Genomic DNA, 25,500 nt, shown 5'->3' on the forward strand with positions numbered 1-25,500 from the left:
TAAGATGCCGCTCAAAACAGATTTTCCTGGAAAAGACCATCTGGCAGAGGCGGGTCTGGAGCATCGTCAGCTGCGAGAGGCCGCGTCCAGCGCAAAACGGGAATGCCTCAGTCACACCTCCCCAGCAGACCCCAGCTCAGTGCCTAGGCCGCCCCGCCCACCCCCTAGTCAGAGAGGTGCTAAGTACCACCTCCTTCCTAAAGTGCAGCTCCACACAAGAGGACAGTTCCGGGCACTCGGGCCAGAGCAGCTCTACCCCATGCAGACCCCTTCTTCTCCATCTCCCAACGAGGTGACTGCCTGTGCCTCAATATGCCCTTCAGCAAAGTGGGGTGGGGTGGTGAGGAGGGAATGGCAGGGCCTCCCTCTTAAGGGCTTCCCTGCACAGAGGCTGCCCAGGGTGTCTGCCCCAGCCCCTGCTGGTGAGAACCAGAAGTCATCCCTCATGGCCACTTCGATTTCTACCTTTAGGAAAGAGCCCGGGAAGCATTAATGGTGGGATTTGCTTGGGGGATCGGCAAGCCAGAGCTGGCCAGCTACAGACCTCCAGGGCTGCAGGATATAGACCCCGCAGGCACTGAGATGTCAACCTTGTAAAAGGCTCCAGGGACATACTCGTCACCCCTCTAGTTTTAGCTGGGCACTGGGGCATGGCACCCAGGGGCTCCTGGCCCTCCCTTGGGATTTGCCATACTTTCAGCAGCAGCAAACTTGACAGTAACCCCTCTTAAGGGCTACTGCCCAACGCCACACCTGCAAGAGGGACTATGAGCGAACGGATCACTCCTCAGAGACAAGGGGAGCAGGGAGCTGGTGCGTTCCACTAATTCACAACTTGTAGCTTCCCTGGGAGACAGGTTCATAAGCGCCACCCCCCACCCAGGAGAGGCAGGGGGTAGATGGGTGAGTTTTTCTACCCAAGGTCAGAGTTGGACTGCGAGATGGTCCCAGTGGCCCTTACCTACCATCCCGTCAGCTTCCTGGCAGCCCCACCAAGCTGCTCTTGTTCAAGGTCTGCAGGAAGGAGCCAGGGAAACCCAGGCAAGCGCAGGCAGAGCCAGACCACTCAGCTGCCCCAGCCAAACCCCTGCGCAGCTCCCTGCCCAGCACAATCCAGCTGACCCTGGGCCTGCCAGGAGCTTGAGACCCTGGGCCATTGGGACAGCAGCTTCTATCCTCCATTCTCTTCCAGACACCCCCAAGGTGGCCCCAAAACAAAGGGTTATGCATCAGTCACTGGTCCCCAGTTCTCGATCCAGGCAATCTCTATATCCTACAAGATCAGCAGGAACCCAGAACACCTATCCCAGGATACAGCAAGCTGTGGCATATGGTCCCCACCTCTGGACCCCTTGCCCACTCCACCTTCAGCAGCCCTGCAACGAACCCTCCCTGCCTGTGGCTGCCATGGCCATGATGTGCCTCTCTGGCCTTGCCTGCTGCCTGCCACGCCCCCATGCCAGCCCCTGCTCCAGAAGGCCTGGCTGCCAAGCCAGGCTGTCAAAGTTGGGAAACTGGAAACAGAAATAAATCCTCAAAGCTGCTGGGCAGCTGAGGTGGCTGCTGGCAGGCCCCTAACACCCAGCACCCCAAATTCTCACTCTCGCGGTGCCACTGGCACCCCAATCACACACAGTTATCCTAGGCTACTACAAAGGTAGGTGGCAGATAGGAGGCGGCCCCGACCCTCCCCGCAGGCTGGGATGAATTCTTAGCAGCGCCCTCACTCCTTGGCCCAGACCCGGCCATCTCGGGCTTCCTCTCGCTGCCCCATCTCCATGACAACCGCATCCTTCGGATGCACCGCGGAATTGATCTCCAATGCAGCTTTGTTAGAGACCCCAGTGGACACCGAGGGTGGAGGGGGGCGCCGTATGGTCCACCTCCCCTCCCGACCCAGGGCGCCCCCTTCCCCCAGGCCCCCACCCCCCTCCCCGCCCCCACCCAGGCTCCGGGAGGGGAGGGGCGGGGTCCGGGAGCTGGGGTGCCTCCACAGCCCTACTCACCGCTTGTGGTCCCAGCCGCCGGGGCCAGCCTCTCACGGCAGGGGCCATGCGGAGGCCGCCGCCCGCCTGCCCAAGCTGCCCAAGCTGCCCGCGCCCGCCCTTGTCCCCTCAGGTGCTAGAGCCGCTGCTGTGAAGAGGCTGAAGCGAGCTGGGGGGGTGGACGGCCGGCAGGAGGGAGGGGACGGAGGGGAGGCGGAGGGAGGGGCGGGAAGGGCGGGAAGGGCGGGGACGCGTGCCGGGGACCACTGCGGGTGCACGCGGGGCCCTGGGGTGCTGGCGGCGCCCAGCCGGGCCACCCGCTAGCCGCGGTCAGGCCGGAGCGCCCACCACGCTCCCTGCCACTACCACCGAGTGTGCGGGCCCCCGGCCCCACAGGGCTGCGCGCCGGGCCCTTTAAGAAAGCGGGGGAGGGGAGCGCGTTTGGTTCCGCCCCCTCCAAGCCAGGAGAGCGCGGGAGGGGGACATCTGTCCTTGCCCCACAGGCCGAGGCCGGAGCCCACTCTGGTCCCGGGGCAGGATCCTCCGCCCCGGCCCAGAGCCCCTGGGAGGCGAACGCACGTTCCCCCGCAGGTGGAGAAGGCGGGTCCGTGCGCTGTCCCTGGGTACCTGCCTCCCTCCCACCCTCCACACCTGCCCCTGGAAGGCGCCGAGTAGAGGCTGGGAGTGTGGGGGTACGGGTTGTGTGAGAAGAGGAGTTGGGAGAAGAGCTGGCCCGGAGGTGAGGGGTTGAGAGAGGGACAAAGGAGAGACCCTGCAGGCATGGAGGTTAGGAGGGGTGCCAGGGCAGGTGAGTCCCAGCACCAGGTGGGAAGGTGCAAGGAGACCTCCGTGGATGGGACAGGGCTGAGGGGACAGGGGCTGAGGGGGTAGGAAGCAGGCCCAGTCTCTGCAAGGAGTGAGGTCAGGCAGGGAGGGGGTCCATCCCACCCTGCCCTGGTCCTCCTTGGTTCTACCCCACTGCCCTGCAGACATTCTGCCGTGTGCCCAGTACTGTGAGGCCTAGGTGACTCTCAACCCTCCCACCCTTACCTCAGTGCCCCTCTGTCCCAGGAGTGGCCTTCTCCCACCTTCTTTCCAGATACAGTGCAAACTGGCAGGGACTCTGAGAAACGGGGGACTGTGTGGACCCAGGGGCAGGGGGCTGGCATCTGCAGGACAACAGTGACAGTAGGGGCAGCTGAAGTGGCCATGCCCAGGCAGGCTGGAATGGGAACTTCATCACCTACAGTGCTACCACCACTTTTTTTTTTTCTTTTTAAAAGATTTTTTTTTTCAATTAGAAAGTCAGAATTATAGGGAGGAGAGACAGAAAGATCTTCCATCCTCTGGATCACTCCCCAAGTGATCAGCCAGAGCTGAGCTGATCCGAAGTCAGGAGCTTCTTCTGGGTCCTCATGAGGGTGCAGGGTTCTAAGGCTTTGGGCCGTCCTCGACTGCTTTCCCAGGCCACAAGCAGGGAGCTGGAAGGGAAGTGGAGCAGCCGGGGCACAAACCAGCACCCATATGGGATCCCAGTGCATGAAAGCAAGGTCCTTAGCCACTAGGTTATCATGTTGGGCCCACCCCTTTTTTTTTTAAGATTTATTTATTTTCATTGGAAAGGAGGATATACAGAGAGGAGGAAAGACAGAGAGGAAGATCTGTCTGCTGATCCCAGCACATGCAAGGTGAGGACTTTAGCTGCTAGGTTACCATGCCAGACCCCATCTTCACTCTTAATTACACATCCACCCCATGCCAGAGTCCACACCATATGCTTCCCACAGCTCACTAACAATCCTGTGACCCATTTTACAGATGACAACACTGAGGCTCCGGGAGCCTTAGTCATTTGTTTGATATCCCAGGGGTCTGAACCTGCAGACACAACTTGGCAGCTAAGACAGCACCTGTGTCACAGCCCTCCACCACCTATCAAACCCACAGAGCCTAACAGGATGAGCACATGTTTAGGGGCTGATGCAGTGATACAGCACGGTAAGCTTCCTACTATGGGCCAGCATCCCATATGGGTGCCGGTTCGTGTCCCAGCTATTCCACTTTCCATCCAGCTCCCTCAAAAATGGCCTGGGAAAGCAGCAAAGGATGACCCAAAGACCTTGGGACCCTGAATCCAAATGGGAGAGCTCCTGGCTTCGGAGCAGCCCAGCTCTGGCTGTTGCAACCAACCCAGTGCACAGAAAATGTCGCTGGCTTTCCTTTTCTCTCCACAAATCTGTCTCCCAAATAAGCAAAATAGTGTGTGTGGGGGGGGGGGGGTTGTCCAGGCTCTTGCTAGGGGACAGACGGGTGTGGCTTCTCTCTACTACCAGTGGGTCGGGGAAACAGCAGCCAGCAGGGGATTTGGGGGAAGGTGGAGGTAACAGAAGCTTCCGGTCCACACTCCTCCTCCTTGGGACCCTGGGCCTCCAGGGTAAGGCACACAGCCCTCCAGGCTTCTCAGGGACCCCAAGAAGATAGCAGGAGGCCCTCTCGAGTGGGCCTGGAGAGGGGCAGCACGAGACCTGGCCCTTAGATGCCCTCCACACCCCCACCATCTGCAGTGGGTGGAGGGTCCCCTGTCTGCCACGCTGCGCATAGCCTCGGCACCCAGTGTGGCTAATACATAGCTGACTCTGTCTTTTGAGCTGTCTCCACCCAGCCTGGCAGGGCTGGGGCACAGAACTTTATCCCTGCCCAGCCGCAGGGAATAGAGGCAGACACCTGTTCCAGGAGCCAGGAGACCTGAGGTCCTATGTGGCCCCCTGCCCTGTACTCCCCTTGTCCTCAGTCAAGTGGCACTAGTTCAGGGGGCAGCCTTGTCGGGGTGGGCTCCGTGGACAAGGACCACAGACAGGAGACAGAACTATGGTACTTATCCCTTGTAGCTACTCTCTTTTTTTACCTTCCACCTGCTGGCTTACTCCCCAAATTCACACAACAGCCAGGGCTGGGCCAGGCTGAAGCCAGAAACCAGGAACTCACCCCTTGCGTATCAAGGGCCCAAGCACTTTGCCCATCCTCTGGTGCCTGCCAGGTGTATTAGCAGGGAGCCGCATGGGAAGTAGAGGCAGCAACTCACCCCACTGCAGCGTGACCGCCGCCCCATTCGTCCTTCCCCCACCAGCAGCTACTTTTACCTCCTGAAAGACAGCAGACCTGTCTTAAGGAAGCTTGGCATGAGGGTCTCTAAAACACCCAATACTCCCATCTTCCAAGCCAGGGGAGGGCAGTGGGGAAGAAATTTCCCAGGCCAATCCTTCAGCCCTTGGTAGCACCTGTCATATGCCCAGCCCTGCATGAACCTTTCCCTGGCCAAACAACCCCATGACCAAGGGCTCAGCTCCCTGGTCAGGCTCGTCGTCTGACAGTTCCACCTCATCCTTGACAAACTGGAAGCCTCCTCCCCATACAGCCCCACTTTGCTCTCACTGGTTCCCCAGCTGGGTTGCCTCCCTTTACCCACCCTCTCCACTGTCCAGCTACTGTCCCATTTTTCTTTCCCCCATTGGCAAAGCTTCTTCCAAAGCCTCCCCTAGTCACCGTCTCTGGTCTGTCTCCCAATCCCATGCTTATGGTCCCACGAACATACAGCCCACTCACACCACTCAGCAAACACAATGGCACAGCTACTGGGCATGAGTGTGCAGGTTGGACACTGCACCAGACCACATGGATGACAGAGGCCCGGCCTCTCCCCCCACCACATACCCTGGCACCAGGCTGCAGCTGCTGGTGCAAGGGGACAGGGGAGGGAAACACACCATTTTCTCTCCACCAGCATGTTCCCCCCTAGGTGTGCAGGCATCGCCAGGTCCAGCTGGCATGGCCACCATTTCCTGACACTTGCATAAGGGTTCCTGACAGACCCAGTGCTGGGTGACATTCATGACAGAAAACCCAAGGGTCAGTGCACAGACCCTCTGACCCAGTGTGCCTCTGGCCCAGCAAACACCTGCTGCTCCCTATAAGACAGTCGGCCTATGACTTCCAGGGCTGCTTCTCTCCGCCCTCACCCTCGAATGCCTCGGCGCTCAGGTCTCGGTCACTTCCACCTCACTCTCCCCAAGGGAGGAGCATGCAAGCCTGCCCAGCCCAGCCGGCCAGCTGCCAGTGTGTGCCTGTCCAGCCTGAGCCTTCCCGTTGAGGTGAGGGTGATGGAAGGGCTCCCTGGGAGCAGCGCCAGCCCAACGCACCCCAACCTCCTTCCCTGGGAGTCCTCCTGCCCCTGTCTCTGTCTCTATCTCTGTCTCTGTCTCTCTCTCCTGCTCCACATTTAGCCTGGACCATTTCTCACACACCGCCCCGTCCCACACTGCTGCCACCCTAGCCCCAGCCACTCTCCGCCGTCCCCTGGTTGACTGCAGTACCCCTTAGCACCCCTTCTTTTAACATTCCCAACACCGCAGCCAGAGGAACCCTGGGAAACACAAATGAGGTCAGATTGCGCCATGCTGCAAAGTTGCTGGTGTCTCCTTCAGCTCTCAGCATGAATCTGAGTCCCTGTGCTGGCCACCTGGCACCGCCCCCTGTGGCCCACTGGCCATCCCTGACCTCTGTCACCTGAAGCTGCTTCCCTGGGCTCCTCTACACACATGTGCCTCCCTCCCCCCTCAAGGCCTTTGCACTGACTGCTCACACTGTTGAACACACTCCTCCTCCAGCCCCAGTTAGCAGCATGGCCCAGCCCCACCATGAAGATGTCCTGAGCCCCCTAGCTTCTCCTTAAGCCCATGGCTGGCACATGGTGGCCACCCAAAATCCCATGACCAAAGAACACACGAGTGAAAGGCCACAGACAGCATCATATGGGGGATACAGGCAGCTCTGACACCACCCCTAAGGGCAGGTGGGGAGTAGGGAGCTCAGGCCGAGAGCCTCTGGGGTGCTGGCATGGGGCGGGGGTGATCTGGGCACCTCAGGGCTTGGAGATGAGGACAACATCACTGGGCACGCCTGTATTGGCCAGAAGGAAGAATGGGGAGGGGTGGACGTTCCCAGGCACTGCCATGAGGATGCCATGAGCAGGAGAGAAGGGAGCCCACTCTCCCTGCCCCCGCAACCTGGCCCCTGCCAGTTCTGGCCCCAGGCTAGAGGACAACACCTCCCCCTAAGGAGTGCCAGGGACTTGTTGTGCCCAGCAGTAGCCAGCCACAGGCCCAGGACACAGTCCGCCGGGCCACAACTTCATCTGAGAGCCTTTGTGGGCCTCTGGGCGCCAGGCCAGGGCAGTGCTGCCACCAACCAGGGTGGCCTGGCATGGACACGCCCCTGCTGCTCACAGTTCCTCCAGCCACTCGGGCCTGGGACCGTGGGAGCATTGCGGGAGGACCCCTTTCTGTCGACCCCATGGCCGGAGCGCCCACACCCACCCAGGGATGGGCAGGTGCTAGGACTGCAGGCAGCAGGTGGAGCTGCGCGGGGCTGGGGTTGAATTAGGTCTGGAGCTCACCTTCCCCTCACCCCACTAGTTCTCTCAAGAAGCCGTGCGACCATAGGAGAGCAAGCCTGGCTTCAAAGCGGAAGTTCCCGGACATGTCCAGTCCTGTCCAGCACCGCCAAGCCGGGCTGCGAGGAGAGCAGGGCCGGCCTGCGCGGCTCTCTGCCTTCCTCTGCTGGTCGCACTCGGAGTTGTCAGAGCAGCCGATGGCGGCCCAGCGTGGCTTGGGTGTCTTGGACGAAGGGCAGATCCACACTGGGAAAGAAAGCGAATGGAGGTCCTAGGAGCCAAGCCCTGCCTCAGCGTCAGCCCTAGGAGCGCCCTAAGCCCCCAGCCTCGGGGTCGTGATGCTCGCTCCTTCTGGGAGTCCTTTCTTCGGTCTCACCTAAGGACTTGGTCAGGGTTGCCCAGGCCTCCTAAGGCTCTGCTCTGACCACTACGGGTGGAAGACCGACATGGTGATCTGGGCCCCTCCTGCCTGAGGCAGAAGACATCCATTGAAAAGAAAGGGTGCTGGCCCCGCACTGGGGATGTTTTAGGGCCGGGCGCCACTTGCCGGTGCGCACGAGAACTGCGCTCTGGCCCCGGCGCACCAGGCAGGGTGAGGGCGGTGTGGCGAACGACCGTGGCCCTGCCCTCTCGGGTCCGCGTGACGACTGTCCATGGTGGAGACACTGGTCATCTCATTGTCACTCCCACTACAGTTCCCGAAGCGAAAAAGGCAGACTCACCTCCAGTTTACGGTAGAGCCCAGCTTCCGCTTCCTGGTCAGCGCTTTACCTGCGCCACCTCACCTGCACCGGGGCCCAGGCCACTCAGGGGTGGGCTCTGGGCTACGGTCCCGCCCCGCGCTGGGGAAGGACACCTTCCCGCGCGTGCCCCGCAGCCCCACCATCACAGGGCCTCTCGTGCACCGTCCTGCCCTCGCTGGTGTCCTGGCGCTGGAGAGCAGGGAAGTTCAACCCTGACCACCTGTATCTGACACGATAACAAAATGTGTGTCGCCCCTGTCACTCGGGGCTGCAGCAGGGGACACCCGCCCCACGACCCGTATCATGCCCTACCTGGCCCCAGGGAGGTGCCTCGTGGACAGCAAGGCCTCTCGCCCGGCTTCCTCCAGGAGGCAGGGGCCCGGCTCTCTGCTGCAGCCAGAGATCTTCCGGCAATGGCTCTGTCTCCCCGCAGCTTCTTGGAGCGAAGGATCAAGAAGGCCACAGCAGGGCTTAGCCTTGGTCCAGCTGTGAGGAGAGAAGCCTCGAGGGCGCAGTGCCATGTGCTATGGCCCTGGGAGGGGAGGGTTGTCAGCTGCTGGCAACCCTCCTGGCCTGCGGGAGGGGAGGAGGAGTGTCCCCAGAGGCAGACAGGGGAAGGGCACTGGCTGCTGGCCCCAGCCTAGCCAGGCCATAAACTCTTCCTTGGGCTAGAACTCACTTTCATCTTGAACCCTCTTCCCCACTGGCGCCCTTATTCTTTCCTTCATTAGTTCAATGTACAATTACATGGGGTGCCCCGGGGAGAAGCAAGCACTATTTACATAAAAAGACAAAAAAGGGCTTCCCCTGGAGGCGGCAGAAAGAGCAGCAAACAGAGTGAGGTTTCTGGTATTGCAGACGCCCCCACACCCCGCACCCTCCATCACGCCCTCATGCCACCCCAGCCACCCAGGGCAGCAGCGAGCAGAGCAGGTGGTGGCTGGGGCAGGCAGCCAGGGCCTGGGTCGGGTCCCAGCTTGAAGGGCCAGCTCCACTTCCACTTCACCTTCCAGCTGACAGTGCTCACCCAGGCAGGTGATGGCTCAAGTGCCCGGATCCCTGACACCCACGTGGAGATCTGGAGGGAGTTCCTGCCTCCTGGCTTCAGTCTGGTCCGTCCCCAGAGGCTGCTGCCATGTGGGGAATGAACCAGTAGATGGAGAATCAATCTCACTCTCTCTCCTTCCCTTTCAATTTTTTTAAATTAAAAAAAGAAAACAAAAAAGAAATGGGCCCAGCACAATAGCCTAGTGGCTAAATCCTCACTTTGCATGCACCAGGATCCCATATGGGTGCCAGTTCGTATCCCTGTTGCTCCACTTTCCATTCAGCTCCCTGCCTGTGGCCTGGGAAAGCAGTCAAAGACGGCCCAAAGCCTTGGGACCTTGCACCCGTATGGGAGACCCAGAAGAAGCTCCTGGCTCCTGGCTTTGGGTCAGCTCAGCTCTGCCCAATGCAGCCACTTGGGGAGTGAACCAGCTGATGGAAGATCTTTGTCTTTGTATCTCCTCCTCTCTGTACATATGCCTTTCCAGTAAAACTAATAAACAATTTTTAAAACTATCATTTTCTAAACAACGTGAAACATGGATCCCGCACATGCTACGTCAGGTACGCCCTGTGTGGAACACCCACACCCCACCCAGTGTGCTTGGGTCCCAGTCCTGGCTTGGTTCCTGAGTCACGCTGCCTCACAATGTGCTCCCTGAGGCAGCAGCTGAAGGCTGCTCCCGGGTGGGAGACCCAGATGGCATTCTGGGATCCTGGCTTCCGCCTGGCCCAGCCCTGCAAAATGAACTATGAGCCAGCAGATTCCATCTCTTTACCTTTTTTTTTTAAGTTCGTGCATTTTCTTTTTTTAAGATATACTTATTTTTATTGCAAAGCCAAATAGGTATACAGAGAGGAGGAGAGATGAAGATCTTCTGTCTGATAATTCACTCCCCAAGTGACCGCAACAGCTGGAGCTGCACCGATCCGAAGCCCAGGGTCTGGAGCTTCTTCCGGGGCTCCCACACAGGTGCAGGGTCCCAAGGCTTTAGGCCGTCCTTGACTGCTTTCCCAGGCCACAAGCAGGGAGCTGGATGGGAAGCAGGGCCGCAGGGATTAGAACTAGTGCCCACGTGGGATCCCGGAACATTCAAGGCAAAGACTTTAGCCGCTAGGCCACCTTGCCAGGCTCCATCTCTTCACCTTTTGAATTTAAAAAAAAAAAAAGAAAGAAATAAAAAGCACAGTTAAGGGGCCAATGTTGTGACATAGCAGACAGAGCCACCGCCTGGCAGCATCCCTAGGGACACCAGTTTGAGTCCCAACTGCTTCACTTTCAATCCAGCTTCCTGCTAATGCCCCTGGGAAAACCACAGAAAATGGTCCAGGTGGTTGGGCCTCTGTATCCACAGGGGAGACCTGGAAGCTTCTGCTTTCAGCCTGGCATAACCCCAGCCACTGTGGCCATTTGGAGAATGAACCAGTGCTTGGAAGATTTCTCTCTCCCAATCCCTCTCTCTCATTCTGCCTTTAAAATAATAATAGAGATCAGCACTGTAGCCTAGCAGCTAAAGTCCTCACCTTGCACACACTGGGATCCCATATGAGCACTGCTCTGTGTCCTGGTGGCCCCGCTTCCCATCCAGCATATGGCCTGGGAAAGCAGTGGAGGATGGCCCAAACCCTTGGGGCCCTGCACCCACACAGGAGATCTGGAAGAAGCTCCTGGCTTCAGATCTGCTCAGCTCTGACCATTGTGACCACTTGGGGAGTGAACCAGCAGATGGAAGATCTTCCTCTGTCTCTCCTCTCTGTATATCTGCCTTTCCAATAAAGATAAATAAATCTTTAAAATAATAAATCTTTAAAAAGTTAAAATTGGCAAAAATGGCAATTTTATGTTATGCATATTTTATCACAATAAAATAAAGTGACCTTTACAAAATATTTAATGGGGCTGGTATTGTGGCACACAGGGTTAAGCCACTAGCTGAAACAGTGGCATCCGTTATGAGTACTGGTTCAAGCCTGGGCTGCTCTGCTTCTGGTCCAGCTCCCTGCTGATGTTCCCGAGAAAGCAAAGGAAGATGGCTTAAGTGCTGATGCCTAAATGGGGAGACAGGCTCTAGGCTTTTGCCTGGCTCAACCCCAGCTGATCATTAAGGCCATTTGGAAACTGTTAACAGTGCTTAGACCTCTTTCCATGTCTTACCCTCTCTGTTTCTGTAACTCTATATTCAAATCAATGCTCTCTTTTAAAAGATTTGTTTCGTTTTTATTGGAAAAGATTTGCAGAGAGGAGAGACAAAGATTTCCATCTGCTGGTTCCATCCCTAAATGGCCCCAACAGTTGGAGCTAGGCCGATCTGAAGCCAGGGGCTGCTTTTCTAGGGGCACAAGAACATGGACCATCCTCTGCTGTTTCCCAGGCCATAGCAAGAGGCTGGATGGGAAGTAGAGCAGCCAGGATACGAACCAGTGCCCATATGGGATGAAAGCACTTGCAGGCAGAGGATTAGCCAGTTAAGCCATCGTGCTGGCCTCGGGTCAGTTTTTTTTTTTTTAATTTATAAAAATGATTAATAAGCATGTATTGAGTACTTACTCCATGCAAGAGCTTGTGCTGAGGCCCACATAAAGGTAGCCCAGCCCTACCTTCTGTCGTCCGCCTGCAGATTTCAGAGGCCTTCCATGAACACTTCCCTAGACCACAGTGAAAACCCCAGCTAAGCCCGGGTTCACTGGCCCTGCAGCTGGCAGAAAGGGCTATGGACATGCAGCTGATGGCCAGTGCAGAGGAGAGCTGCCAAGGCCACTCCGTAGGCTCCGTTTCTGGCCCAGCCGTGCCTGGCCTGTGGGGGCTACGTTCTTGCTTTTGTTTGAACCGAGGATTGGGATGAAGCCCTAGAAGCACTCTCAAGATGTTTTCAGAGACTGCAAGATGGAGGGAGACAGCTTCAGAAGCCAGAGGGGCCGACGTGGGGGCCAGGCTGTGCCGAACACCTGGGTCCCATGTTGGGGTGCTGGTTTGATGGATGGAGTGCTTGAATCCCCACTGCCCACCCAGAAAAGCCAGGTGGAGCTCTAACCCAGAAGTTCTGCCTCACGCAGCCCAGGCTGTAGGAGACATTTGGGAGAGAACCAGCAGGTTACCTCTCTCGCTCTGCCTCTGAAGTAGATAAACTTTTTAAACATCAATTTTACTTTTATTTGAAAGTCAAAATCACAGACAGAAGGCAAGTTGGAGAGCTTCTCCATCTACTGGTTCACTCCCCAAATGGCTGCAACAGCCAGGGCTGGGCTAGTCTGAAGCCAGAAGCCAGGAGCCTCTTCCAGGTCTCCCACAGGGTGCAGGGGTCCAAGGAGTTACGCGATGCTCTGCGGGCTTTTCCAGGCCATAAGCAGGAAGCTGGATGGAGGTGGAGGAGCCAGGATGTGAATCGGTGCCCATATCAGAGTCCAGTGCCACAGACGGGGGCTAAGCCTACCACTCCACAGCACTAGCCCCTAAAATAAACTTAAAAAAAAAAAAAAAAGGTTAAGTAGTCAGTGCTGTAGTGCAGCATCAGTTTTATTCTTGGCTGCTCCACCTCTCACCCAGCTCCCTGCCAATTATGTTGGCCTTCAGGTCTGTGGCCATTTGGGGATCAAGCCAGCGGATGGAAGATCTCTTTGTGTGTTTGAGTGTGTGTGTGTGTGTGTGTGTGTGTGTATAACTCTTTCAGATAAACACATCTTTTTTAAGATTTATTTTTTTTGAATTGGAGATTCACATAAGGAGATACAGAAAGATCCTCCTGCTGGTTCACTCCCCAAGTGGCTGCATCTGCCAGAGCTGAGCTGATCCAAAGCCAGGAGCCAGGAGGCTCTTCTGGGTCTCCCACGCGGGTGCAGTGTCCCAATGCTTTGGGCCATCCTCAACTGCTTTCCCAGGCCACAGGCAGGGAGCTGGGAGGCAGCTGGAGCAGCCAGGATTAAAACCAGTGGCCATGCAGGATCCCGGCAGATGCAAAGCTAGGACCCAGCCACTAAGCTATTTTGCCATTTGCCAGGCCCAAACCTTTTTTTCTTTCTTTCCTTTTTTTTTTTTTTTTTTTTTTTTGGAAAGTTAGATTTACAGTGAGAAGAAGAGACAGAAAGATCTTCCATACTCTGGTTCACTCCCCAAATGGCCTCAACAGCCAGAGATGATCCAAACTGAAGCCAGGAGCTTCTTCCAGTTCTCCCACACAGGATTCTAAGGCTTTGGGCCATCCTCTACTGCTTTCCCAGGCCACAGAGATCTGGAAGGGACATGGAGCAGCTGGGACACGAACCAGCGCCTATATGGGATCCTGGTGCTTGCAAGGTGAGAATTTAACCATTGAGCCATTACACTGGGCCCACAAACAAACCTTTAAAAAAACAGTTATTGAAGAAATTATAAAAGAAGCCATAAAGGGGAAACAAAGTGCATGTTTTAAAAATTTTTTAAAGATTCATTTCTTTATTTGAACAATAAAATTATAGAGAGAGGGAAAGACAGAGAGATTTTCCCTCCAGTGTTTCATTCCCCACATGGCTGTGCTTGACCAAGCCTGACCAGGGACCTGGAGCTGTCAGGGTCTCCCATGTAAATGCAGGAGCCCAAGCACTGGGCCAGTCTCCACTGCCTCCCAGGAGCACTGGCAGGGAGCGGGATTGGAAGGGGAGCAGCCGGAATCCAGCCAGCACTCCCAGGAGATGCTGGTGCTACAGGCATCCTTACTGTCAGGACCAGCAGGAGGGTTAACTGAACACCAACAAGATGGGAGTTGATGAGGACCAACGGAAAAGCTGACATTTGGTTTCCAACAAAGTAATCACACAAGTTCAAGTTCAGGGTCAGGGAGTGCAGGCTGGACCTCAGTGTATTCATCTGTCCATGAGAAACAGCCTGGGGTGTCCAGTGACTGGCCAGGCCTGTCATTGTGACCTTCACTGAGATGGGGCCTGCAGACGGGGCCTGGAAAGCCCCGCTGCGACCCCAGCCCAGCCCTTGCTGGCACAAGTCATCTGGCACTGGTGGGAGGAGGAAGTCATGCAGCTCTTTGTAAACACCAGCTCTTGCCGATGAGCCCTGCCCCTACCCCATAACCCAACAGTGTGCCTCCTGGGCACCCACGAAAAATAAAAACACATGTTGACATGAAGGCCTGTGTGGGAGCCTTACTGTGGCTGTGTTCACAGCAGCCCCAAAAGAGGTGGCCAGCCCAAGCCACAGGAGGCCACTGTGGTGGCACTGTGGGTTATAAGCGCCTACTTGTGATGTCACCACCATATATCAGAACACCAGTTTGAGTGCCAATTGCTCCACTTCGATCCAGCTCCCTTGCTGATGCACCCAGAAGAGAAATGGAAGATGGCCCCAGTGCTTGGGTGCCTGCATCCATGTGGGAGACCCAGATGGGGTTCTAGACTCCTGGCTTCAACTTGACTATTACAGATGTCTGGGGAGTGAAACAGCAGGTAGGAAATTGCTATCTGTTTTCTCTACCTCTCCACTCTCTTCTTTTTAAAGAAGCAAAGAATCGCCACACTGTCATGTATCCACTCCATGGACCCCACGCTGCAGCAGGCAGGAGCAAACTGCTGACTGGCTGAGATCAGTCAGATCTCCCAACACTGCACAGCCTCAGACAAGCCCAAGGCAAGAGTGCCTTCCGCAGGGCTCCATTTTCAGAATATTCTAGAAAGGAAATGGCAGAAGCAGAATGTAACCAGAAACTCGATCCAGGTCCCCTATTGTGGGTGATCCCAAGAACAAAGCCCCAGAATGGAGTTATGGGCTCCTGGTTTCAGTTTGGCCCAGTCCTGGATATTGTAACCATTTGGGGAGTGAGCCAGCAGATTAAAATCAATTCTCTCTCAGGAATTGCAAACACTGAGTGTTGGCTACACGCCTGTTCATATATATCTTTTCAGTGTGTTTCAGATACTAACACCATAATGTGGGGAAAGGAAGGCAGTAAGAGCCTGGACAGGGTGGTGGGGGGACACAGAAGTGGGGTGTGCGCTGGGGAGCATCTGCCAGCAGCTGGTAGCAGTGCCACTGCCAGGCAGGACTCGGCCCCCAGGTAATCAAAGCATGGGCAAAGGTGAGGCTGCAAGGAGGCTGTGGCAGTGACCACCATGGCAAAGGTGGCAGGCAGTACCACACAGCCAGCAGGAGAGGGCCTCCCAGCATGTGGCACACACCTAGACTGCTGTGGTGAGAGGATAATCAGGGAGGACTTTCTGGAGGTGTATCTGTTCCCAGACCTCATGCACGGCTGTCCCCAGGGCCATCCCCCCGCAACTCTGAAAGAGGCCTGCTGTGGGAACCCACGCTTGCCAGATGCCTGCCTCCAGGCAGTGGAGGTTGGCGGGGCGCATGGTCCCTTGGGACAGCAGCGCCCCAGAGTGGCCAGGCTTGCACACTGCAACGGCCACTCTCTGGATCTTGGCTGAAACCACTCTCCCTTCTTCCCCAGGGCTGGCACTGTGGGAGGGAGGGCCCTGGGTACTTCCGTGCACCCTGGTCCTATCCCAGCTGCCTGTCCCTGATGCCCAGCGGGGACCCAGCCGAGCTGGCGCAGCTCAGCACTCCGTTCTAGCCCTCAGCTGCTGCAGATTAGGCATCGCTGCCACGGAAGCAGTCACGCCAGCCTTGTTTCCATGGTGATGGGGGTGCACCTAAGCACACCCCGGGGAAGCAGAATCGCTCTTCCCTAGGAGCCTCACAGGGTAGGGTCTCAAGTCCCCGTCTCCCTCTCCCAGGATGCCCCAGGCCTGCTAGGGTATGCGTGTGTTGGGGGGAGGAGGGGAAGCCGGGGCATTGATAATGCTCTAGAGGAAAGCAGGTGGGCACGACGTGAGGCCCAGAGACAGATGTGCATGCACAGGCCCTGGCTCTGAGCCGCACACAGGCTGAGATGCGGCAGGGGCAGAAACTCCACCAAGGCCCCACTGGGCGCCTCTGCACCTTATTGCCGCTCAGCCCGTGCACCCCCCCCACCCACCCTCGCCCCCTCCTTGCTCGCGCCTGCCACCGTGCGGCCCTTCCGGGTACTGCAGCCGTTCTCTAAGCCAGAGGACCTTCACAAGGGAAAGGGGAGGCGGGCGGCTTGGCGTCCTCTAGCCTCAGGTCGGAGGACACTAAATCCAGCTGCCTAGGTACAGGGAGTCCCAGGCTGGCGGGGGCACTCCCTATTGGAGTTACCCGTCCAGCTCCTTGCTTGTGGCCTGGACGGCAGGGGAGGATGGCCCAAAGCCTTGGGGCGCTGCACCCATGTCGGAGACCAGGAAGAAATTCCTGGCTTCGGACCACCGAGCTCTGGCTGCTGTGGCCGTTTGGGGAGTGAACCAGAGGCTCTCCTCCCATGCCCCCAGAACTCTACCTTTCAAATAGACATAAACCTGTACAAAAAGTGGAGTGAGCATTTTTATCCAACTGGGTGTTTTTCCAGAATTGCAACAGACACCAGAAGAGAGAAGTGGACACTCGCATTCACCATGGGTGAGGGTGGAAGCCACGTGGAGGCTTGTCAGCTGAAGGCATGGGCACAGCTCATGCAGCGGGGCGCTGACTTGGCCTCACCACAGAACGCTGCACACAGCTGGGCCCTGGGGGTTCGCTGCTGGGTGAGAGGAGCTGCTGAGCCCACACAGGGTTCCCAGAGAAGCAGTGCACCTAGGCGGGTGGGGAGGGCTGGGGGAGATGGGCAGGAGGGGTGAGGATGAGTGCCCAGCCAGGGGGTCCTGGTGCCCAAAGCAGAGAGAGCTGCGCATGGCCAGGCAAGCGGGGTGCTGCCCAGGACATCTGGATTCCACGTCGCAGGACCTGGGTTCAAATGCTTCCTCTGCTCCTTCAGCTTCCTGCTAACGTGCACACTGGGAGGCCCTGGGAGATGGCCCAGGTTCCTGGATCCCTGCCACTCCTACGAGGCCCCCTGAGGGAGTTCTCAGCTTCAGTCTGGCCCAACCCCAGTTGGTGCAGGCATTTGGGGACTGAACTAGCTGATGGAAAATCTCTCAATCTCTCAATCTCTCTCTCTCTTTCTTACTGTCACAGTGGTTCAGTAGGCTAATCTTATACCTTCAAGTAGCAGCATCCCATATGGGGTGCCAGTTTGCGTCCTGGCTGCTCCCATGAATAAGAGGGTCGGCACACTGTCCTGGAGGATGTGGCACCAAGAAACAGGACAGTCACCCAGCAGCTGGGAGACCAGAGCCGCAAACAGAGGAACGGCAGTGCCAGGGCCCGAGGCAGGCATGCAGGGTGGGGCAAGTAGCAGCCAGAGGGGGTGGCAGCATACAGAAGGAAGGAGTGGGCGTGGCAAAGGAAGACGGGGCGTTCCTGGTGGCGGAGGTGGGGGAAAGCTCAGAGTCACCTGCTCCACAGAGGACAGGCCAGGGCCACACGGGGTTTCTGTGATGCCACGTGTTCCTTCTCTAGGCCACTTCCGGCTGGAGCCGCCTGTGTAGCCTCTCGGCGCTGTCAGCATTCCTGTCTCCACAGCTGCAGACACGACATGCTGGCCTTGGTGTACTCAGAGTTCCACTGGGCTTCCCCCTGCCATGGGGCCACCAGGAAGCAGGGAGGCCTCTCCCCTGCTCACACACATGCCCCCCCGGACCACACCCCTGCCAGACTCCACTCAGGAAACACAGATGTGGGGGTGCAGTGAGTAAAGCCACAGCCTATAATGCCAGCATCCCACACGGGCTTTGGTTCATGTCCCAGCTGATCCACTTCCTGTCCAACGCCCTGCTTGTGGCCTGAGAAAGCAGTGGAGTATAACTCTTGTGCTGGGGACACTGCAGCCATGTTAGAGACCCAGGAAAAGCTCCTGGCCCCGGGCTGCAAACTAGCCTAGCCCTAGCTGTTGTGGCCATGTGGGCCGTGAACCAGTGGGTAGGAGATTTCTGTCTTTCTCTCTGTAACTCTTTCAAATAAATAAGCAACAACAACAAAAAAAAGCAAACACAGGTTCAAAGATATTTTATATTAGTTGATAACAAATTTGAGATGCTGTAAAAAGGGCCAGTGTGTCGGCTCAACTGGCTAGTCCTCCACCTCCAGGCACAGGCATCCCAAGTAGGTGCTGGTTCATGTCCCAACTGTTTCACTTCCAGTCTAGCTCCCTATTTGTAGCCTGGGAAAGCAGTGGAGGATGGGCCAAAGCCTTAGGACCCTGCACTACGTGGGAGAACTAGAAGAAGCTCCTGGTTCCTGGCTTTGAATCGGCTCAGTTTCTGGCCATTGCAGCCCCTCGGGGAATGAACTGGTACATGGAAGATCTTTTTCTGTGTCTCTCCTTCTCTCTCTAAATCTGCCTTTCCAGAGCCTGGCACCGTGGCCTAGCAGCTAAAGTCCTCGCCCTGAGCATGCTGGAATCCCATATGGGCACCGGTTCTAATCCCAGCAGCCCCACTTCCCATCCAGCTCCCTGCTTATGGCCTGGGAAGCCAGTCAAGCATGGCCCAAAGCCTTGGGACCATGCACCTACAATGGGAGACCTGGAAGAGCTCCTGGATCCTGGCTTTGAATCAGCACAACGCTGGCCGTTGTGGTCACTTGGGGAGTGGATCATCGGACAGAAGATATTTCTTTGTCTCTTCTCCTCTCTGTATATTGGACTTCACAATAAAACTAAATAAATCTTTTAAAAATATCTGCCTTTCTAATGAAAATAAACATTAAAAAAAAAAAGCTATAAAAGCCTCAGTAAAGGCCCGGTACCATGGCCTAGCGCTAAAGTCCTCGCCTGGAACGCCCCGGGATCCCATATCGGCGCTGGTTCTAATCCCGGCACCTCCACTTCCCATCCAACTCTCTGCTTGTGGCCTGGGAAAGCAGTCGAGGACAGCCCAAAGCCTTGGGGCCCTGCACCCATGTGGGAGACCCGGAAGAGGTTCCAGGTTCCCGGCTTCAGATCAGCATAGCACTGGCCGTTGCGGCTCACTTGGGGAGTGAATCATTGGACGGAAGATCTTCCTCTCTGTGTCTCCTCTCTGTATATCTGACTTTGTAATAAACTGAATAAATCTTTGAAAAAAAAAAAAGCCTCAACAAGCCACAACAGAGGAGGAAGCCAAGCAGGCCCCTGTGGGCTGAAGCCCAGCCATGCCTGGTACCCATTCCCACCTGGTTAGCTGAGCTCCCAGGGAGCTCTGGGCCGGCATGGTTCAGCTTGCTCACCCTTTCCCCCTGGTCACAGTCCCCCTCCCTGGGCCCCCCATGGCCAGGGGCCCCCAAAGAACAAGGGTTGGAGGGTGAGAATGCAGCCGCCACCAAGGTCAAGGGCATGCAGGCACAGCAGCCTCTGCAGAGAAGGCATGAGCAGGGGAAGGGGGCCTGTGGAATAGTGCCTAAAGGGATGAGGCCGTGGAGGTGACCGGCCCTGGCTGCCCTCCCTCAGGCCTTACCTTCTCTGTCCACACCTCCCGCCTAGCATCCTCTCTGGCTCGCCATTCACAGCGCCTCCCCCACCACCTCATTTCACCACGGGACGGCTTGTGCAGGATCCTGGGCTCTGGCCCTGCCTGTCTCTTGCCCTCTGGCTGTCCCCATCCGCTCACTCCTCCTGTGGTTTCCAACAGGAACACCACTCCCCTTGCCCCTAGGAAGCCTTCCCTGCCCTCTCAGGTCGGGTCAGGGTCCTGGATGGCCACAGCACTGCTGCCTAGTGACTCCTCTTCCTCTCCTTCCAGACAAGACCCCAGCAGGGCAAGTTGTGATGGATGGTGGGGAGCCCCCAGCTAGCAGATGGTGGGCCTGACCCCTAACTCCTCCACAGGAGCTGGTCAGGCTCACAGACCAGGGAGTAGAAGGGACAGGGATGACCAGGCAGGTGACATGGCTGTGGACCAGCCTGTTTAAATTCCTGATCCTCCACCCAGCCTCAGAAGGACCTTATACCTTGCACCCTGAGAGGGAAATGGGGAGAGGGGGCCTTCCCTCCTCTCCTCCCCCCTCGCCCTCCTCCACACCCTGGCTGCAGCCACAGTGGTCAGCCCAGTGGCCTCACAGCTGGGCCAGGCCAGATGTCATCCTTCCTCCCCCAGTCCCAGAGAGCACACACTCCAGCTGGGGCCCGTCCTTGTTCTCCCCCCTTCCCGGTCTTCCTCTCCTCCCCCTCTTCCTTCCTGGTGTTGGAGAGTCCCCATGCAGGAAAAGCCCCCGGTTCCTAGGCAAGGCCCCCAGGCCCAGATGGCCAAGCCAGGATGTAAGCTTCAGCAGCCTCCCCCACCAAGCCCTCCCCCTGGGGCCTGGGTTGTGACCCCCCAGCCCCAGGCAGCAGTGCTTGGGACAACCTCTGGTACTAGCACAGACAGAGGCGTTATCCCCTTGCCTGAGCCACAAGGGGCTGAGAGACAGGACCTTGCGGGGGCGATGGTGGGGGTGGGGTTATTTCTATGTATTTTGTTTTTGTTTGACTTGAAAGGTAGAGAGACAAAGAGACACAGTAGAGCGGGGGAGGTAAATGATCTTCCATCCAGTGGTTCACTCTCTCAAACTGTGCCTGCAACAGCCGAGGGAGTTGGCCAGGTTGAAGCCAGGAGACCAAAATGCAATTCATGGCTCCCTCAAGGGTGACCACCCACCCAGTAAGAGGCTGGACCAGAAGCAGACCCTAGACCCGAACCAGGCACTCCAAGACAGAGCCCAGAGGCATCTCCGTACGGTCGGTTACCATGGACACGTGAAGAACAACCGCAAGGGGCAGCTGCCATCCTCTCCAGCAGCAGTACCATGTTTAAGCTGCCTGACTCACCTGGGAAGGAGACAGGGCTTTGATGCACAGTGTACAGATCAAGGAAGGAAGAGACGTGTCCCAGCTTAAACCCAGATCAGTGGTGCCCCACTTTGCCCCCATCCCATCACCCTCTGCTTCCAACAGCGGGGAGGAAGCGCAAGAGGATCTGTGGAATTCCCTGCAAGATCACAGACCCAGGTTGGCCCACTACAGAAGTGGAACCTGAACACCTGCTGCCAACAGCCCCACGCATTTCCCCCACACACACCGTAGGAGGGGCCCAAGGCAACGGGGTGGGGGGGGAACACAGGCCCCGGCAGGTGCAGGTGCGAAGAGGGGACCCGCCCGCGCCCCCTGCAGCAGCCCAGGGAGCTGAGCGCCTCCGCGGCCACCAGAGGGCGCGCGCCCCCTCTCAGAACCAAGCCACGACGGCGGCGGCAGGCTCCTCGCAGTTTGCACAAGACGATGGCGGGAGGGACGGAGCTGCTTCAGATAGAACTGCCACCCGAAAGCAGCCCCAGCCTGGGAGCAGGACAGCCCCCTAGGTCCAAGGCCTCAGACGCAGCCCGTCCACCTCCGCCCCGGCCGCACCCGGTGCCACGGCCTTCGGCTGGTCGCTCGCGCGCCCTCTGCTGGCCACTGCGAGCACAGCGTCCTGGCGGGGCTGAGGCGCGGACAGTGGGAGGCAGCCAGGGTCGCAGCTGAGAGGAGTTCGGTGGAAGCGCCCTGGGGCCGGGGTGCGCCGGGTGCGCGGCGGAAACCTCCAGGCAGAAGGAGAGCGTGCTGGTCAGCGTTAGGCAGACAGGAGTGCGGGCAGGGTCCTTGGGCCTGCCTGCCATGACCGCGAAGGTTAATAGGAAGGCACAGACCACTACGGGTAGTTCCTGGGGAGCAAGACCTGCACCAGAAGGAGCACCGAGGGGGCATCGGGGGCCCTGCATGGACATCTGCAGCTGCTGACAGGGCTGAAGGGGAGTGGATAGCTGCTGGAGCCACCACGTGGGTGCTAGGAGGCGGGGGCCACTACCTGAGAACTGGGGAAGTTAGGGGACGGGGACTCCCTGAGCCCTCGGTAGGGAGGTCTGGGTGGTCTTGGGACATGGCAGGATGGAGCGTGCAGAGGGGCGGGGGGAGGTTCCCAGCAGGCACGGGGGCCGTGGGCAGAGATGGGCACCTGGTGACCACCGCGGGGGACTGGACGCCACAGAGCCTGCGGCTCGACATTCCCCACCAGAGCAGGGTACGGATGTGGACAGTGCCTCAATGCCTGTCACAGCAGCCCCCATCCTGGCGGGCGGCGCCATGGCCATCTCACCGCCAGAGGTGTCCCTCGGTCCATGAAGGGAACCTGGCCGGAGTGGAGGGGATAAGCTGCTGTACCCGGACAGAGAGCGGCGCGCTCACATGAACCAGTCCTCATTCCTAGAAAAAGAAGGCGCCCCCTCCTCAGCCCCTCCCGCAAGGCTTCGGCCTCCTGGCCCAGCTTGCTGGCTGCTGGGCCCGGGAGGGGCTGCCAGACTCGGCCTCCTGCCCACTGCGGGGCGCCGGGGGAGGGCGGCGCGCGGCTCGAGATGCCGCGTTGCCATGGAGACGCTGCCGCATCCTGACTGCTCCTGGCAACGGGGTCCCGCAGCCAGGCAGGCGCTCGGCGCGGACCCCAGGGAGCGGGCGCGCCAGGCTGCCCACGGCGCCGCCAGACCCCCGGGACGTGGATCCGGCTCCCCCACCCACAGACACCCCTCGCTCTGGCTCCCGGGGGTGAGAAGTGGGGGAGGTGGGGCGCGCGCACACACACACACACACACTCACACACGGCGCGCCCCAGCTGCAGCAACCCGGGCGGAACTGGAGCCCCGGCCCTGCCTGCAGCCCCCACTCATTAATTCAACAAACATTTGCCGACGGTCTCGGTGCCAGGCGCGAGCTGGCCACTGCGGCTGCGGCGCCGAGTCACTCGGGGACGCAGAGCCGCCCCCGCCCCCTCTCGCAACCGCAGGGGAGGCAGGCACAGGCAGTGAGATCGACCCGGTGACCCCAACAGTAGCGGCCCTCCGCCCGCGTGGACCCGGCGCTTCGCACGCAGGGGCTCACCAGCCCCACAAGCCCCCAGGAAGCAACGGAGGATCCCCTGCTTACAGAGGAGGCAACTGAGGCACCCAAAACTCATTCATTTGACTCATTTCACTCATTTCACTCATCTGCAGCCCCTCACGGATCCTATGGTCTCTCCAGGCCGGAAGTGTCCCTCAGAGCAGGGGCGAGGGAGGACAGGGGTTTGGGGGGAGACGCAGCAGGGACACTGAGAGGCTGACCTGGGCCTTGGAATGGCCCGCAGACTTTGAGGCAGCACAGGCGGCAGGCCCCCTGCAGGCGGACTGGCTCTGACGCAGGCCCAGGCCACCACTGCAGGCCGCTGCCCAGGAAGCAGGGGATAGGGGCCCACAGACTGTTGCTCCAGCAACCATAGGCAGTGGGCAAGGGCACTGACCTAGAGAGCCTGGCGCTGGGGCTGAGACTGGTGAGCAGGTTGTGGTCATTGAAATAGCAACGGACAAGCAGACCCACGCAGCCAGGGAATCCAGTGCAGGGAGGAAGCAGGACCGGTCCTTGCCTTCCCAAGCCAAGATCCTTCTGCCTGGACAGGGACCCCCAGGCACATAATGAGCAGGCGCCCTAGGGAGGGCTGGGGCTTCCAGAGGGAGGAGGGCATCCAAGGGAGAGACAAGTAGCCCACTGACGAGAGGAGAGACCAGGGCTAGACTCCAGGAAGGACTTCCAAGGGCAGGTGGGCTGGCCATTCTGAGTGTAGAGCCCCTACGGGGTGAATAGGATGCCCTTGCAGACCCTCATGCCAGCAATCCTGCCAGGCCATGTACAGGGCAGCCCTGTTCCGAGGCTCAGCCCCCAGCCCCAGGCCCTCCCAAGGTTAGCCTGATTTTTTCCCTTCCCTGATCCAGGTCACTGCTTCGTGGAATGTGACTAATTCCCTCCCCTCATTTACGGGTCCTGTTACCTGGGAGGTATTTATAGCGCCACAGCCATCCTCCCTCCCCCAAAGGCCGTTCTCCCCCCAGGCCATCTCTCCCCACTCTGCCAACCTTTGCCTCCCCTTCCTCTGCCACAGTCCCAGCACCCCATCAGGCCCCTGGTGGCAGGGGACGGCCCTGGGTGGGGGAAGCTTGACCCAGGGACCCCTATGAATGCAGTGCTGCCTCCATGGGAGGCCCCTCCCCTCTCCAACACCCCAAAAAGGAGATGCAGAAACCCAAGGAGGGGGCCAACCAGTCACCTCCTCTGTGATCTCAGCATGCAGTCCCACCCTAACACTTAGTAGCAATGCTTGAGTGTCTACTGTGTGCCAGGCATGAGTGTAACCCCTAGCAGGCAGAGACTAAATGGCTAGAAGACATGTATTAGGGTCCTGATAATGGGGATGGGGTACCCTGCACCGCTGCTTTCTGGCCCCAAAAGGCATGTGGGATGGGGTGGGATGAGGACTGAAGTACAGTCCGCAGGGTCCTGACCCCACACATCCCACAAAGCTGCCAGGGTGCCCCCCGCCCCTCCCTGGTCACAGCCATCAATGCTCTGGGCCAAGAGACAGTATGGGGGGATGCCCCGGGCAGTTAGCATACCACACTCCTCTAGGCAGGAGCCAGGGTGAGGGTGCCCAGAGGGAGGGAGCCCCGTGTCCACAGAGGGTGACAGGAAACTACCATAGCAAGGAGGGAAGCTCACTGTGGTGCTGAACCAGGGACCAGGTGCCCTTGCCCACACAGCCACACATCTGCCCCAAGGATCCCTTCTACAGCTGGCAAGACTGAGTCCTGAGAGATCAATGGTCCGGCTCAGCTGTGGCCAAACATCCTCGTTCCCAATGATGGGAGCGTCCCAAAGTCCTCCCGCAGACAGGAAGGCATGGAGGGGAAGGAGCGGCCCATTCCCAGGCTCTAGCTTCAAGGTGTGGTGACACTGAGTGGCTTCACCCTGCGCAGACTTGATGTCCCTGTCTGTGAAACAGGCTGACTTTTTGCCTTATTCTGTGGTAGCTATGAGGCCTCAGGGATAGGAAACCAGGCCTGCTGGCAGGGCACTGTGGTTACGCTTCTGTTCTCCCTCAGAGCTGAGCAGAGGGACCACATCCCCAGGCATCCTACGCACTAACAGCCACTGTCCTAGGGACCAGGCGGCTGGCAAAAGGGAGCATTGGCTGCTGTGGCTGTTGGCATCTCATTTCTCGGGGCTGCAGGCTTACCCCTCCCCCCACAAGATCCGGTAGCTCCTGTGGCACTTGCCTCCCCACACTGGGGAGCCAGCAGCATTCGGGAATCAGAGACTGAGTCATTCTGACTCCTGCTCTGGGCAGCCCCAGCCAGCCCTGCCTGCAGGGACAGCAGAGCCTCGGCCAGCATGCCCGTCTCTCCTGGCAGTGCATCCCAGGGGCCGAGCACAAGGAGCCAGACCTGAAAGGAGAAGAGAAGAAGAGCTGGGGAAAGTAGGGCTCCGTGGCAGGCCCTGACAGACAGGAAGGGGCAGGGGGAGGCATCTCCGAGTGCAGGGGTACCCCCTATGAG

General features: G+C 58.4%; 1 protein-coding gene across 2 annotated transcripts in view; it reads right to left on the reverse strand.

The window, feature by feature from the left end:
- Window positions 1-25,500, reverse strand: part of PSD2 (pleckstrin and Sec7 domain containing 2) — a 73,700-nt gene that overhangs the window by 34,461 nt on the left and 13,739 nt on the right. The window contains exon 1 of one of the 2 annotated variants that reach the window (XM_058677745.1): window positions 2,007-2,301. The exons of the other annotated variant lie outside the window; for it this stretch is intronic. The gene's annotated coding sequence lies outside the window, so the exon portion shown is untranslated. Of the gene's footprint in view, window positions 1-2,006; window positions 2,302-25,500 lie in introns of those variants that run through there. 2 annotated transcript variants of the gene reach the window in all.

This window comes from Ochotona princeps, chromosome 19 (genome assembly GCF_030435755.1).
Source record: "Ochotona princeps isolate mOchPri1 chromosome 19, mOchPri1.hap1, whole genome shotgun sequence".
NCBI classification, from domain to species: Eukaryota; Metazoa; Chordata; class Mammalia; order Lagomorpha; family Ochotonidae; genus Ochotona; species Ochotona princeps.